The sequence below is a fragment of the Jaculus jaculus genome, chromosome 1 (genome assembly GCF_020740685.1).
Source record: "Jaculus jaculus isolate mJacJac1 chromosome 1, mJacJac1.mat.Y.cur, whole genome shotgun sequence".
NCBI classification, from domain to species: Eukaryota; Metazoa; Chordata; class Mammalia; order Rodentia; family Dipodidae; genus Jaculus; species Jaculus jaculus.
The window spans coordinates 328610933-328628488 of NC_059102.1; the positions used below are offsets into that span (position 1 = coordinate 328610933).

General features: G+C 41.9%; 1 pseudogene; it reads right to left on the bottom strand.

Moving 5' to 3' along the window:
• Positions 1–13356: 13356 nt before the first annotated feature.
• LOC101617695 lies at positions 13357–14526 on the bottom strand (annotated as a pseudogene).
• Positions 14527–17556: the final 3030 nt, after the last annotated feature.

The following is a 17556-nucleotide window of genomic DNA, read 5'->3' on the forward strand; positions in this document are numbered from 1 at the left end:
TAAAAATTATGGGGACTTTTAAAGTCAGACTGAATGCATTGTATTTTACATCATGTATGGATATCAGTTTATGGGGGCCAGGGGCGGAATGCGGTGGTTTGATTCAGGTATCCCCCATAAACTTAGGTGTTCTGAATGCTAGGTTCCCAGCTGATGGATATTTGGGAATTAATGCCTCCTGGAGGAAGTGTATTGTTGGGGCGGGCTTATGGGCTTTATAGCCAGTTTCCCTGTGCCAGTGTTTGGCACACCCTCCTGTTGCTGTAGTCCACCTTATGTTGGCCAGGGGGTGATGTCCACCCTCTGCTCATGCCATCGTTTTTCCCTGCCATCGTGGCGCTTCCCCTCGAGCCTGTAAGCCAAAATAAATCTCTTTTTCCCAGAAGCTGCTCTTGGTTGGGTGATTTCTAACAGCAATGCGAACCGGACTGCAACAGGCACATTTATACAATGGAGTTCTATTCAGTGGTAAAGAAAAATGAAGTTATGAAATTTTCAGAAAAATGGGTGGATCAGGAAAGGATTATACTAAGTGATGTAACCCAGGCCAAGAAAGCCAAGCGCCACAGGTTCTCTCTCATATGTGGTCCTAGCTACAGATGATTGGGATTCTGTGTGAGAAGGAAAAAACTCAGTAGCAGAGACCAATAACCTAAAAAGAGATACAAAGGGAAGAGAAAGGAAGAGAGGAGTGTACTTAATAGGTTGGTATTGTATATATGTAAGTAGAAGAATAGATTAATGGGGGTGAAAAGGTCCTAAGTAAGGTCAGGGGAGGATATTGAGTAAAGTAAAGGTGGAGGGAGGGCTAATCAAAATTTAAGAGGATATAAATAAATCATAGGGAATTCTCTGTTTTTGGACAATGGAACACTCAGGAGACATAGATCGTTGCTAGAAAAATTTCAGTGCCAGGAATGAGATATCTTCCAGTGAGTTGTTGTCCCTGATGCCCCCAAAACATTATAAGCCATTGCTGAGGCCCTTGGTTTTCCACCAAGAATCGATGGTAAGACCCTATTGCTGAAGACTCCACATACTTGGACTGCAAGGCCACTGAGAAATCCTGCTGGAACTGAGCTGATAACCTCCTCCATGTAGACCAGCTGACAGAAAGCTGGAAGAAGCCATTCTACATGCAGTTCAATGGGGGAAAGAGATACCACCAGTGAAGATACTCAACAGTGGACACTGCAAGCCTTATAATTGGCCAGCCATGCCAAATGAGCAATGGGTGCAATAGTGGCACGTCTATCAAGGTGGAAACCAACTGCCCTCCAATTGGACTGGAGGCCCACTCCATGGTAGGGAATACATCCCTGATACTGAAAACTTAAAACAGGGGTAATCATGAGCCCTAGGGGTGTAACATCTGCTGATGTCTGGATAAGTATATATACTATGTTTATCAAACTGCCCAGTAAGCATTTCTCTTAATATTCATCCCTTTATATTAGTGCTACTCTCACTTTTGGTAGAGAATCTCCTTTCAGATGGCAGTGACCTTGGGACGACTCAGAAGGTTTCATGGTGCTCAAAGAAGTGACTAAAGTACCGAGGAACATCTCGATCACACCTTCCAAGGCTCAGGGTCTAATGCAGAAGAGGAGACAGAAAGAATGTAAGAGCCAAAGGAAGGGTAGGACTCCTTACAATGATGTGCTCCTTCCAGGCATAAAATGGCCTCGATTTCCATGACCTCATAGTGCCTGACACTACCTACACAAGACCATCATAAGAGGAGGGAAATATCATGACATCAAAATAAAAGAGAGACTGATTGAGATGGGGGGGATATGATGGAGAATGGAATTTCAAAGGGGAGCAGGGGAGAGGGAGGATATTACCATGGAATATTTTTTATAATCATGAAAAATGTTTTAAAAAATTGAGAAAAAATAAAATAAAAAAAGAAAACACTGGTACAACAACAACAACAAAAAAGACTTGGTCTGAGTAAGAGAACATTCGAAAATGTTGCCTATAGAACTTTTCTATTGCTTATTTACCTCATATTTCCAAGCTTCAGCACACAACTATCTTCTAGATACATCTATTATGAGCCTATTAATGGTAAGTTGTAGAGCTGCTTATTCAAAATACATTCAAATAGTCTTCTGTTTTGGTTTTTCTCTGTTCATATATTAAATGAATGAAAAGTATAAGAATATATTTCATGTATTAGAATTAACAATATTACAAAGAAAAAGCAACAAACTTTACTGAAAGTAATATATATTAGAATAAAGTATTTTGCCACATGGGAAAGAGTTAGGGATATCTGGGCACAGCCAGAAGTAGTAGAGAAAATACTGGCACAATAAATAAGCAATATCACTAAGACATGGGTTTCATTATGAAATCTTCATACATATATATCATTATACTTTGAGCTTATTTGTTCTCTGTCCCCACTGTGCTTACCTTTCCTTCCTTTATCTTATTTTATTCTTTATATTGTTTAATTTTATCTTTTTTTTTTTTTTTTTTTTTGGTTTTTCAAGATAGGGTCTCACTCTAGTCCAGGCTGACCTGGAATTAACTCTGCAGTCTCAGGGTGGCCTTGAACTCACGGCGATCCTCCTACCTCTGCCTCCTGAGTGCTGGGATTAAAGGCGTGAGCCACCATGCCTGGCTTAATTTTATCTTTATTAACATATTTACTTAGTTTGGTTAGCCCACCCCCTCCCCTTTCTTTCCTCCATCTGCCCGCCTCACTTCTCTGCTTTCAACTTCCCACCCCAGTATTCCTCCTTTGATTTTCATATCATATGCCATCTTTCTTACTTTTCTCCTTTAAAGTTTCTGTTTTGTTCTCACTCTCATGGGCCCCTTTCTAGTTTCCTGGCACACTATCTTCCACAATAATGCACATATATAAAGATTCTAAGCTAGAATTCACATATGGGAGAGAACATATAGACAGCATCACATTACTGGGATGAACTTCCAAACCAGGTACAGTTATGAAGTGATTTATTGAAGATAGAGGGGAAGTTCCATAATGGCAGAAGAAGCTGGTCCACTTTCTCAGGTCCAAGCAGAGAAAGAAAAGGCACAAACTACATCAGTACCACAAGCAAGCACACTTACATAGTCATCCCAGGCAGAATTCAGTCACTTTGCATATCTTTAGACTGGAATTTCAAATCCACCCCCACATTTTAGGACTGGATCCTAGGATTTGCCCAGAGTGACATCTCCTTCATTCAGGTGGCTGCAAATCTAAATTATAAACTTTAATAAAATCCTAACTATATTGGGGGGTATCCATTCAAACTACCATAAATACCATCTATTTTCTTACAGATTTCATAATTTAATTGTTCTTTATAGCTGAATAAAATTTCATTGTACATTTTATGTGTCCCCACATTTTCATTATCCCTTCCTCCATTAATGGACATCTAGGCTGAAACCAATTCCTTGCTGTTCTGAAGAGTATAGCCAAAGCATGGATGAACAAATATCTCTTCAGTAGAATGTATAGTTCTTTGAATAATGCTCAGGAGGACAACTTCAAAGTGTCTATACTTTACCTTCTTTAAAGCAGAATCTCTTGCCTTTACAAATGAAATGTCAGACTAGCTGGCCTGCAAGCTGTGGATTCTCCTGGCTCAACCTTCCATGGTGATAGCTGTGTGGGGATGGCAAATCATATGCTACTTTGTATCTGGCTTTTCAGGAGTGCTAGGGAATTGAATCGAGGCCAGCAGTCTTTGTAAGTTAATGCCTTTAATTGTTGATCCATCTCTCCAGCCCATTATTTGGTTTCTCAATGAAGGCCATTATGACCATGGTGAGCTAGGATATCAAAGTAGTTTCAATTTGAATTTTCCTCATGGCTAAGGATGTTGAATGCTGTTAAAAAATAATTATTGGACATTTTTATTTCTTTTTTTTTTTAAATTTTTATTAACATTTTTCATGATTATAAAATATATCCCATGGTAATTCCCTCCCTCCCCACCCCCACACTTTCCCGTTTGAAATTCCATTCTCCAAAATATTACCTCCCCATTACAATCATTGTAATTACATATATACAATATCAACCTATTAAGTATCCTCCTCCCTTCCTTTCTCCACCCTTTATGTCTCCTTTTCAACTTACTGGCCTCTGCTACTAAGTATTTTCATTCTCACGCAGAAGCCCAGTCATCTGTAGCTAGGATCCACATATGAGAGAGAACATGTGGCGCTTGGCTTTCTGGGCCTGGGTTACCTGACTTAGTATAATACTTTCCAGGTCCATCCATTTTTCTGCAAATTTCATAACTTCATTTTTCTTTACCGCTGAGTAGAACTCCATTGTATAAATGTACCACATCTTCATTATCCACTCATCTGTTGAGGGACATCTAGGCTGGTTCCATTTCCCAGCTATTATAAATTGAGCAGCAATAAACATGGTTGAGCATGTACTTCTAAGGAAATGAGATGAGTCCTTTGGATATATGCCTAGGAGCGCTATAGCTGGGTCATATGGTAAATCAATCTCTAGCTGTTTTAGGAACCTCCACACTGCTTTCCACAATGGCTGGACCAGATTGCATTCCCACCAGCAGTGAAGAAGGGTTCCTTTTTTTCCACATCCCCGCCAACATTTATGATCATTTGTTTTCATTATGGTGGCCAATCTGACAGGAGTGAGATGGAATCTCAATGTAGTTTTAATCTGCATTTCCCTGATGACTAGTGACGTAGAACATTTTTTTAGATGCTTATATGCCATTCGTATTTCTTCCTTTGAGAACTCTCTATTTAGCTCCTTAGCCCATTTTTTGATTGGCTTGTTTGATTCCTTATTATTTAACTTTTTGAGTTCTTTGTATATCCTAGATATTAATCCTCTATCAGATATATAGCTGGCGAAGATTTTTTCCCATTCTGTAGGTTGCCTCTTTGCTTTTTTCACTGTGTCCTTTGCGGTGCAAAATCTTTGTAATTTCATTAGGTCCCAGTGGTTAATCTGTGGTTTTATTGCCTGAGCAATTGGGGTTGTATTCAGAAAGTCTTTGCCAAGACCAATATGTTGAAGGGTTTCCCCTACTTTTTCCTCCAGCAGTTTCAAAGTTTCCGGTCTGATGTTAAGGTCTTTAATCCATTTGGACTTAATTCTTGTGCATGGCGAGAGAGAAGAATCTATTTTCATCCTTCTGCAGATATTTATCCAGTTTTCAAAACACCATTTGCTGAAGAGGCTGTCTCTTCTCCAATGAGTATTTTTGGCATTTTTATCAAATATCAGGTGGCTATAGCTACTTGGGCTTACATCTGGGTCCTCTATTCTGTTCCACTGATCTACATGTCTGTTTTTGTGCCAGTGCCATGCTGTTTTTGTTACTATGGCTCTGTAGTATAGGTTAAAATCAGGTATGGTGATACCACCAGCCTCTTTTTTGTTGCTCAGTATTATTTTAGATATTCGAGGTTTTTTGTGATTCCAAATGAATTTTTGGATTGTTTTTTCTATTTCCATGAAGAAAGCCTTTGGAATTTTGATAGGGATTGCATTAAATGTGTAGATTGCTTTAGGTAAGATTGCCATTTTCACAATATTGATTCTTCCAATCCAGGAACAAGGGATGTTTCTCCACTTTCTAGTTTCTTCTGCAATTTCTCGCTTAAGTGTTTTAAAGTTCTCATTGTATAGATTCTTTACTTCCTTGGTTAGGTTTATTCCAAGGTATTTTATTTTTTTTGATGCAATTGTGAATGGGAGTGATTCTCTGATTTCATCCTCTGTGTGTTTGTTGTTAGCATATATGAAGGCTACTGATTTCTGTGTATTTATTTTGTATCCTGCTACATTGCTGTAGGTTTTGATCAGCTCTAACAGCTTGCTAGTAGAGTCTCTAGGGTCCTTTATGTATAGAATCATGTCATCTGCAAATAATGATAACTTGATTTCTTCCTTTCCAATTTGTATCCCTTTTATGTGTGTCTCTTGCCTTATTGCTATGGCTAAGACTTCCAAAACTATATTAAATAAAAGTGGGGACAGTGGACACACTTGTCTTGTTCCTGATTTTAGTGGAAAAGCTTCCAGTTTTTCCCCATTTAGTAATATGTTGGCTGTAGGCTTGTCATAAATAGCCTTTATTATATTGAGATATGTTCCTTCTATTCCCAGTCTCTGTAGGACTTTTATCATGAAGGGATGTTGGATTTTGTCAAATGCTTTCTCTGCATCTAATGAGATGATCATGTGATTTTTGTCCTTCAACCCGTTTATGTAATGTGTTACATTTATAGATTTGTGTATGTTGAACCATCCCTGCATCTCTGGGATAAAGCCTGCTTGGTCAGGGTGAATGATCTTTTTGATATACTCTTGTATTCTGTTTGCCAATATTTTGTTGAGATTTTTTGCATCTATGTTCATGAGGGAGATTGGTCTGTAATTTTATTTTTTTGTTCTATCTTTGCCTGGTTTTGGTATCAGGGTGATGCTGGCCTCATAGAAGGAGTTTGGTAGAATTCCTTCTTTTTCTATTTCCTGGAAAAGCTTAAGAAGCAATGGTGTTAGCTCTTCCTTAAAAGTCTGGTAAAATTCAGCAGTGAATCCATCCGGGCCTGGGCTTTTTTTAGTTGGGAGATTATTGATAACTGTTCGGATCTCCATGTTTGTTATAGGTCTATTTAAGTGATTAATCTCATTTTGATTTAATTTAGGTAGGTCATATAGGTCAAGGAAATCATCCATTTCTTTCAGATTTTCATACTTTGTGGAGTATATGCTTTTGTAGTATGTCCCTATGATTTTTTGAATTTCTCTGGAATCTGTTGTGATGTTGCCTTGTTCATCTCTGATTTTATTAATTTGTGTCTCTTCTCTCTTTCTTTTGGTCAGATTTGCTAAGGGTTTATCAATCTTGTTTATCCTTTCAAAGAACCAACACTTTGTTTCATTAATTCTTTGGATTGTTCTTTTTGTTTCTATTTCATTAATTTCTGCCCTAATCTTTATTATTTCTTCCCGTCTACTAATTTTTGGTTTGTCTTGTTCTTCTTTTTCCAAGGCTTTAAGGCGAAGCATTAGGTCGTTTACTTGCGACCTTTCTAATTTCTTAATATAGGCGCTTAAGGCTATAAATTTACCTCTTAGAACTGCCTTCATTGTGTCCCAGAGATTTTGGTATGTTGTGTTCTCATTATCATTTGACTCTATAAATTTTTTGATTTCCTTTTTGATTTCTTCATTGACCCACTCATCATTTAGTAGTGTATTGTTTAGTTTCCATGATTTTGTGTATGCTCTATAGCCTTTCTTGCTACTGATTTGTAGTTTAATTCCATTGTGGTCAGATAGAATGCAAGGAATTATTTCAATTTTCCTGAATTTGTTAAGATTTGCTTTGTGTCCTAATATATGGTCTATTTTAGAGAATGTTCCATGTGCTGCTGAAAAGAATGTATATTCTGCAGCCTTTGGATGAAATGTCCTGTATATATCTGTTAGGTCCATTCCTTCTATGACCTCATTTAGTCCAGATGCCTCTCTGTTTATTCTTTCCCTGGATGACCTGTCAATTGATGAGAGTGGGGTGTTAAAGTCACCCACCACCACTGTGTTTGGTGTTATCTGTGACCTTAGTTCTAATAGTGTTTGTTTGACGAATTTGGGAGCCCCCATGTTAGGTGCATATATGTTTAGGATTGTAATGTCCTCCTGTTGGAGTGTGCCCTTAATCAATATAAAGTGACCTTCCTTATCTTTCTTGACTAACGTCGGACTAAAGTCTACCCTGTCTGATATTAGGATAGCAACCCCTGCTTGTTTTCTAGGCCCATTTGCTTGAAACACCGTCTTCCAACCTTTCACCCTAAGATAATGTCTATCCTTTGTAGAAAGGTGAGTTTCTTGGAGACAACAAATTGTAGGATCCTGCTTTTTAACCCAGTCTGCAAATCTATGTCTTTTCGTTGGGGCATTGAGACCGTTGATATTAAGAGATGTTATTGAAAGGTGTGTATTTATGTTTGCCATTTGTGTGTGTGTGTGTGTGTGTGTGTTACTGGTTCTACCTGTGCTCTCTTCTGTTAACTGGTATTTGAGTATAGCTTGTTTTTTCTAGGTTCCTTATATGTGTGCTTTTCCTTTTGTTCAGCATGGAGGATTCTATCAAGTATTTTCTGTAGAGCTGGTTTTGTCTTCAAATACTCCTTTAACCTGCTTTTGTCATGGAATGTCTTTATTTCTCCATCTATTTGAATGGATAACTTTGCAGGATAAAGTAACCTTGGTTGACAGTTGTTATCTTTCAGAACTTGGAATATATCACTCCAAGCCCTTCTGGCTTTAAAAGTTTGTGTTGAATAATCTGCTGTAATCCTGATGGGCTTGCTTTTGTAGGTAACTTGATTTTTCTCTCTAACTGCTTTCAATAATTTTTCTTTGGCTTGTGTGTTTGGAAGTTTGATTATAATATGGCGAGGGGAGGTTCTTTCTGGGTTTTGTCTGGCTGGGGTTCTAAAGGCTTCCTGTATCTGTATTGGCACCTCTTTCCCAATTTGGGGGAAATTTTCCTCTATGATTTTGTTGAAGATGCCTACTATGCCTCTGGAGTGGAGTTCTTCTCCTTCTTCTATGCCCTGAATTCTTATATTGGATCTTTTCTTAGTGTTCCGAATATCTTGAAATTCCCACTCATACTTTTCTATAAGTTTGTCTTTCTCTTTGTTGGACTGCATTAGGTCTGCCACCTGGTCTTCTAGCTTAGATATTCTGTCCTCTCCCTCATCCATCCTACTGGTGAGATTTTCTACAGAGTTTTTTATTTCATTAACTGTGTTCTTCATTGCTAGTAATTCTGACTGGTTTTTCTTTATTATTTCTATTTCCCTATTTATGTCTTGTATTGCCTTCTTTATTTCATTAAATTGGTGTCCTGCCTCTTCTTTGATTCCTTTGATTTCCTCTTTGATTTCTTCCTTGATTGTTTTCATGTGTTCTTTGACCTCTTTGAACATATTTATAATTATTCTTTTGAACTCTTTCTCAGGCATTTCCTCTAACTCTTTCTCTCTGGAGGACATTTCTGATGCATTAATACTTTTAGGTGGATTTATATCATCTTGCTTTTTAGTGTTTCTTGTGTTATAATGTATATATTTTTGCATCTTGGATTAAGTTTATGCTTGGATTTTCTAGCTAGCTGTGTATTCTTAGCTGTATCAATTGATTTGATGTAATATATTTTCAGGGTAGGACCTTAAGGTATTAGGTGTGGCTCTTAAGACTCTCAGAGTATCTACAAAGATGTTCTTAGGGGTTGAGATTCCCTGCTATAGGAGTATTCAAGCAGGCTGAGTGGAATAAAATACAGGTAGATTCTAAAATTTAACTAAACACTGTACACATTCAATCAAAAACAGCCCCGAGTATGTATGCAAGAGTAGTTATTATAATGACCAGATCTTCTATCAACAAAGAGGTTTAGATTTCTGGTCTGTTGAGGGATCCAAGTCAGCTTGTGACCAAGTGAGACCCTTCCCTGGTGCAATCCCAGTTACCTTGGGTGATTTTGGTCTCAGTCAAGTTGCTGCCTGGGTCGTCGGGCTGCTGTTCTGATTTCTGGAGCTGGGCACTTGCTTTTCCTACGGGGCAAACCGAGCCGCTGCTGCTGCCTCTGCTGCTGCCGTAGCTGCCACCACCGGAGCCACCACCGCTGCTGAAGCTGAAGCTGCCGCTGCCGTGACCACCGCCGCTGCTCCCCCCGAAGCCGCTGCTGCGGGATCTGCCGCCGCTGCCGCTCCTGGGTCCGCTGCTGCTGGGGCCGCTGGTACCGGTGCTGGAGCCGCTGAAGTTGCTGCCGAACTCTGCTCCTGCTTGGGTCCCGCTGTCAGCCCAAGTTGGCGTGGCTGGGTCCCGGGCCACTGCTGTGTTCGCTGGAGCTGGGCTCAGGTGGTGGGGGAGGGGAGGGAGCCGCGGTTGCTCTGGTTGTCTCGCTGCTCCACGTGTTCTACCTCGCGGTTTTCTCCTCCGCTGCTCGCTGCCGCTCTCTCCCTCACGTTTCCTGAGTTGCGGAGAGCGCGGTGTGAGGGGAAAATCCCGCACCTGGCTTTTCCTGCGGCTCGAGCTGGTCTGGTGGTTTTCTGCTGCGCCGCGGCTGCGGCGTTTGGCCGAGCTGCCTGAGCCGCTGGAGCCGCTTATCCCGCCTGTGCGGGCTCTGGATGCTCTATAACTCTTCCACTTCCGCTGCCGCCTCAATTTCCTATACACCTCACTTTTTAGTAAAAGCATGTATTTTGCTGAGTTTTTTTGGTCTTTTTCCCCCCTAGGCTGCTTTGGCGTGGTACCTACGCCGCCATCTTAACCGGAAGTCTCCTCTTCTGTTTTTTAAAAAAATGTTATTTATTTATTTATTTGTGAGCAGAGAAGGAGAAAGAGAGAGAGATGGATAAAAGAGGGTACCAGGTACCAGGGCTGCTGCTCACTGTAAATGAACTCCAGATACATGAACCATTCTATGCATCTGGCTTTATGTAGGTTCTGGGAAAGTGAACCTGAGCCTTTAGGCTCTGTAAGCAAGTGCCTAAACCACTGGACCATCTCACCAGTCCTGCATTTCTTTTCTTTATTAAAAATATTTCATTTATTTATATTTTATTTATTAGAAAGAAAGAGAGGGAGGGAGAAAGCTGGGGGAGAGAATAGGCATGCCAGGGCCTCTAGCCACTGCTGACAAACTCTGTATGCATGTGCCACCTTGTGCATCTGGTTTATGTGGATACTGGGGAATCAAACCTGGGTGGTTCTTAGTCTTCTCAGGCAAATAACCTAGCAACTAGGCCATCTCTTCAGCCACTCTTTTCTCCTCCTCCTCCTCCTCCGCCTCCTCCTCCTCCTCCTCCTCTTCCTTCTTTATTTGAGCTTCTTGCTCTAGCCCAGGAGTTCACTATGTAATCAAAGAGTGACCTTCAACTCACAGTGATCTCTTACTTCTGCCTCCCAAGTATGGGGATTAAAAGCATGTACCACCACACCTTGCCTGGATTTCTTCTTTTGAAAACTCTCTGTTCAGTTTTTTAACTTCAAATTTAATTTTCTGAAAAAAAAAATAACACTCATATCCCCTAGCCCCGACTCCCCATTCCACTGAGGGCCCTCATCAGTGGGGTTATTGGTATTCATTGTGGGGTTCTGAGGGCCTCAGTTAGTCTCTGTTGGAGGTGACAGTGCCCCCAAGCTAATCCCATTCACCTTGAGGATCTTACAGTATTTATTTTTTAAAAAAACATTTTTTAATTTTTATTTATTTACTTGAGTGAGAGAGAGAAAGAAAGAAAGAGGCAGATAGAAACAGAGCTTGGACAGGCCAAGGCCTTCAGCCACTGCAAATGAACTCCAGACACATGTCCCACCTTGTGCATCTGGCTTACATGGGTCCTTGGGAATTGAACCTGGGTCCACTGGCTTTGTAGGTAAGTGCCTTACTGTTAAGCTATCTCTCTAGCTTCTTCTTTCAATATTTCTGCCAGGTTTCCACAATGTTCCTTGAGCCTTGATGGGCATGTTAGAAATCTGATATAATATTGAATTCCCTGTAGTCTCTGGATTTCTGTTTTGATGAAATTTGAGTGAGCATAGTATCTGTCTGCATCTCCATGGAATTGGCTTTTAGGCTAGCAATGAGAGCAGTACTTGTGTGGCCACTTCCTCTGCCATGACTTCTGGGCCCCAGTTGATGTGATAAAGTCATGGTAGGCAGTCAGCTATCTTTTCCTGTTTTGTTTATGTATCTTGAATCTCCCCAGTATTCTCTACCATATGTAAGATAAAACAGATTATCCAACCAAAAGTGAGAGCAGCTTGGATAACAAAGATGTTTTTCCATCCACCTAGGCCATCTCTCCAGTTGATTCTTTCCTTTGTTACACAGAAGCTTTCTCAATGTCATAAAGTCCTATTTGTTGATTGTTTACCTTACTTTAATATTTTTATATTTATATATTTATTTGAGAGAAAGAGAGAGAATGGGTGCACTAAGACCTCCAGCTGCTGCAGAGGAACTCCAGATGCATGGACCACTGTGATGGTTAGGTTTGTGTCAACTTGATCTGTTTAGGAATCCACAGACATTCCTCATAAGTGGGTCTCTGAGGTTGCTTCCAGGAAGGATTAACTAAAGGAGGAATCCTTCCTCCAGAGTAGGTAGCCCCTTCTCAGAGGGGAGGCTTTATCAAAAGAAACTCTGGGAAGAAAGGTATTCTCCTCCCCTCCCACCTGGCTGCCAGTGCTGCTGGTTGCTTGCTGTTTGATGCATTCCAGTGTGGAAAGACCAGCATGGACTGAAGAGCAGCTTCTCTCCAGGACACCTCCAGGCCTTCAGTGCCAGATTGGGACTGCTGAGTCATCCAGCCTCGTGGATTGAGCAGCTACCAGGTTCTTTGACTCTCAGGCCTGCTGTTGTTGGACTGTTGTAAGCTAATCAAATAAATTCCCTCTTCATACAATTCATTTTTTTTCTTCTTTTATTATCATCATATTCTCTGCATCAAGATACATAGCAACAATAGCAGGATTCTTCTTAAAGCTTAGTATTAAATATCTTTCCCAATTTAAATTTTACATTATTCTGCTAAGAAAAAAAATAAAAACTCAAGTTATCTGAAGTCTGGACATATTTCCATGATTAGCTGGGGTACATAAAAGTTGGTGGATTTACTCTTCCTGCTGTGTAAGCAGGTCTAGGCCCTAGAAAGATGGGAATAGGTTATAATTGTTTTTGAAAAGTGTGCTACAAAAATGATGGCTTGTTATAAGCCAGGTTACAAAGTAAGGAAAAGGGCAAGGAAGGGATATTTTCTTCAAGAAAAACAAACAAATATAGTTTATGAAGAGTTGCAGGCCATAAGCCGGGCGTGGTGGCGCACGCCTTTAATCCCAGCACTCGGGAGGCAGAGGTAGGAGGATTGCCATGAGTTCAAGGCCACCCTAAGATGACAGAGTTAATTCCAGGTCAGCCTGGACCAGAGTGAGACCCTACCTCGAAAAACCAAAAAAAAAAAAAAAAAAAAAAAAAAAAAAAAAAGAGTTGCAGGCCATAATTTTTTTCCCAAAATGGTTGGAGGGGGAAAATTTCAATGTGAGTTCCAAAGTCGTGTGTCTGTGAAGGACCAGTAGTTGCCTTGCTGAGAAGGTGACGACTGAGGAGGGGGATGGCTGCGTTGACCATTCACACCTTCCCCAGGCAGAGAATGAAAATGGAAAGTTCATTGCCCCGTGGCTGTGAAAGTGAGCTGAAGCTTGACTGGTACTGAATTCTCTAAGAGGTTTCTTCTATGAACAAACAACCCAGACTCTTCCTCTTGCTTCAGCAATGAAGTTATTTTTTAAAAGCACTTGGGAAGTTCCTTCTGCACCCCTCAGGTGGGAAAGCTCAGAGCAGGGAGTCATCAGTACAGCCACCTTCTAGGCCATAACGGAATTCCTGAAGGTTGGAGACGCCATAGAAGTGAATAAAAGCTGCTGCCACCACCAAGACGTGGAAAATCTGATGAGACTGGAACCATATGTCAAATTTTCCAGGAAAGAAGTGTTCAGGACTGCGAGCAGCATAAAGGCCAGCTCCGGTGATGTACATCACGGCCATGAGGGAGAACCAGCCAATCTGGCCCACAGTGGTGGCCTTGGCAAAGCCCTCCGCAATGGTGAAGCGCATGGTAGGCACGACGCCGCTCAAGCCAAGTCCCAGGAACACGCCTGCTCTTGTCTGACGGTGCTTAGGAGTGGCAAACCAGTCCCACTGTGCCACAGTGATGGCAGAAGTGCCCAGGACACAGACGACGGTGAGGGAGATGAGCCTAGGCTGTGGAGAGCAGTAGAAGGAATAATAGAGCCAGGGGACAAAGCTCCCCATGATGAGTAGAGCAATCCCTGAGCAGTCCAATTTGGAAAAAGTCCGGGAAACCTTCTCTGAATGACAGTAGACAGTGTGGAAGAGCCAGGAGAAGCTGAGGCAGAGCACTGCACCCAAAAAGAACATCCCAAACCACTTTCTCCTGCAGCGGAGCCATGAAGTACATGTTTGGTCGGAGCATGGTCAAGATTCCCAAACACAGAAACAGCACAAAACCAAGTAAATGGGCCCAGATATGGCCAGTTTCTGTGTGAATGCGAAAGATGCTCTTGAAGCAAGCCCGAAAAGAGGGCCTAGGTGGTCTGTGGCCATGTAGCAGGTAGTCATTGTCCTTCAGCCAGTCCGGAAGTACATCATGTGGGATGACCCTCCAACGTCCCTCCCAGACCTTGTACACAAACTCCTCCATCCTCTCCACAGCATGATGGGCCTGCAGGGGAAGTGTCAGTACGCGCACCTCCTCCTCCTCTTCCTGGGGCACTGGGCAGGTTTGCTCTTCTTCAGCTTTGGTGGTGGTGTTGGCAGTCCCCCGCTTGCCCTTCTCCTCCAGCAGGGGTCCCAGTTCTGCCAGCTCCAGTGTGTCGGTTTCCCTGTTGCTGGCAGGAGCCCCGCTGCCCTGTGCCACCGCAGATGCTCTGTGGGAAGACATCTTGCTAATGTCTCAATACCCTGTAGCTTCAGCTTGGAGAAAGGGTGGGTGTCTCCCAGGTCCAGGGGGCAGAGATCTTCCTGCGGTGATAAACAGGCTGGGCGGGATGCCTGTGCGGGGGGGGGGGGGGGGGGGGGGCAGCGGGGAGGGACACCGCAGACCCGGCCCTACGTCATCCGGTGGCGCTACAGGCGGCTGAGCGAGCAGCATTCGATCCTCAGGGGCCTCCCCTCGCCGGAAGGGGCGTGCGACCGCCTTAATACAATTCCTTTTATCAGTTCTGTTTTTCTAGAGAACCCTAATACAACCACCTTTTGCGTCTGGCTTATGTGGGTACTGGGGAATCAACCCTGGGTCCTTTGGCTTGTCAGGCAAGCTCCTTAAATGCTAAGCTGTCTCTCCAGCCCTGCTGATGTTATTTTTTAGGTGACTAGAATCCTTTTCAGAAAGTTCTTACATAGTCTCATATCTTGCAATGTTTTCCCTTCCTGTTCCCAGCAGTTTCAGATATTCAAGTCTCACATTAAGTGCTTTGATTTTGATTCATTTGGAGTTTATTTTTAAAGTCTTTGCACATATTTGTGTGTGCACACATGTGCATGTATGTGCCAGGGTTTTTTGCTGTTGTATATGAACACTAGTCTGGTTGAGGAATTAAACCTGAGCCACCAGTCTTTGTAAGAAAGCACCTTTAACCTCTGAGCCATCTCTGCAGCCACTGGAGTTGATTTTTGTATTTCATCTTACATCAAAGTCTATGGTTACGGTTTCCCCAGTGGATGGATGGATATAAAATAGATGATAGGTAGATAGATAATAGATGGGTAGATGTAGAAATATACACATAGATATGTTGTTATGAATACAATGTGAGTTTAGATAGTACTAGGTGGACATGTTAAATTTCAGTATTTATGTGGGCCAGAAGCAGAACCTGCCATGAATTGATTTCTGTGTTCAGATAGTTCAGCCTGGATACAGTTATGAAGTGCATAATATTTTAGAGATAATAGCATCACTGAACCAGCAGGTTGTAATCCACTTGATTCTTATGCATACTCAAGCTCTGAAGGATTCAGAGTTTAAATAAGGCCTTGGCCGAAATAGTTCACAAAATGAGGTATATAGCAGACTTTCCACTCACCTAGGAAAGGATGAAAACAGGGACTGTAAAATGACATGACATAATAAACTCTGTGACTCATCCTGTCTACCTCTCTGTTTAAAGCCACTTTGTACCACTCCACCTCCTACTTTTTTTTAAAAATTAATTATTTATTTATTTGAGAGTGACAGACACAGAGAGAAAGACAGATAGAGAGAGAATGGGCGCGCCAGGGCTTCCAGCCTCTGCAAATGAACTCCAGACGCGTGCGCCCCCTTGTGCATCTGGCTAATGTGGGACCTGGGGAACCGAGCCTCGAGCCGAGGTCCTTAGGCTTCACAGGCAAGCGCTTAACCGCTAAGCCATCTCTCCAGCCCCACCTCCTACTTTTAATTGTATATTGTTTTATCAAAAATAATTTCTCAGGTGATGGAGAGATGGCTTAGTGGTTAGGCATTTGCCTGCAAAGCTAAAGGACCTTGGTTCGATTCCCTAGGACCCATGTAAGCCAGATGCACAAGGGGGTGCATGCGTCTGCAGTTTGTTTGCAGTAGCTGGAGGCCCTGGTGCATCCATTCTCTCTCTCCTTCTCTGTAACTCTTTCTCTCTCTCTCTCTCAAATAAATAAATAAATTTTTTTTTAAAAATAATAATTTCTCAGCCGAGCGTAGTGGCACAAGCCTTTAATTCCAGACTCTGGAGGCAGAGGTAGGAGGATCACCGTGAGTACGAGTCCACCCTGAGACTACATAGCTAATTCCAGGTCAGCCTGGACCAGAGTGAGATCCTACCTCCAAAACAAAAGCAAAAACAAAATTCTTATGTGCACAAGGGGGTACATGCATGTGAAATTTGATTGCAGTGGCTGGAGGCACCAACTCTCTCTCTCTCTCTCTCATGCTCTTGCTCTTGCTCTCATTCCTTTGCCTCAAAAAAATAATTGCTAAAACATTTTTTTTAATAAATAATTTTTTTTAAACTTTTTTAAAAATTTATTTATTTATTTATTTGAGAGTGACAGACACAGAGAGAAAGACAGAAAGAGGGAGAGAGAGAATGGGCGCGCCAGGGCTTCCAGCCTCTGCAAACGAACTCCAGACGCGTGCGCCCCCTTGTGCATCTGGCTAACGTGGGACTTGGGGAACCGAGCCTCGAATCGGGGTCCTTAGGCTTCACAGGCAAGCGCTTAACCGCTAAGCCATCTCTCCAGCCCTGCTAAAACATTTTTAATTTATTTATTTGACAGAGAAAGAGGGAGAGAGAGAGAATGGGTGTGCCAGGGCCTCCACCCACTGCACGAACTCCAGACACATGCATCCCCTTGTGCATCTGGTTAATGTAGGTCCTGGGGAATCGAACCTGGGTCCTTTGGCTTTGCAGGCAAATGCCTTAACTGCTAAGCCATTCCTCCAGCACCCCAACCCCACAAAATAATTTCTAAGCACTACATGAGCTGCTTGGAAAAAATGGCCAACAACATTGGGAGAAACCAAGGAACACTGCTATTAGCAACCAGCCTAATAACATGTACACTAAAGTAGACTTAAAGCACACCAACCAAGAATGTGGGAATTTTATGGAAGAGGGGGCACAAAGAATGTAAGAGCCACAGGGTTGGAGGGGATATCCAGAGACACTGACATCCCACAGTTACTGCCGCTCTCACAATTCATAACCCACAACACCATGCTGAATACCAGCAATGCTACTAAGGAGGACCCTTAGTGGAGTGGAGACAGGGAGGAGGGAAATGATAATACCAACACATGATGTATCCATACAAAGTTTCTATTTAATAAAAAAATAATTTATATTCCTTCTATACTTGAAAGCAAAAAGTAGAAAAAAAATAAGAAAATAAAGGTCAATTAGTAACTGTGTCAAGGGTTCTTGGAACTTTGTAAAACTGTCAGTAGTATTTTCATTTCTAATGT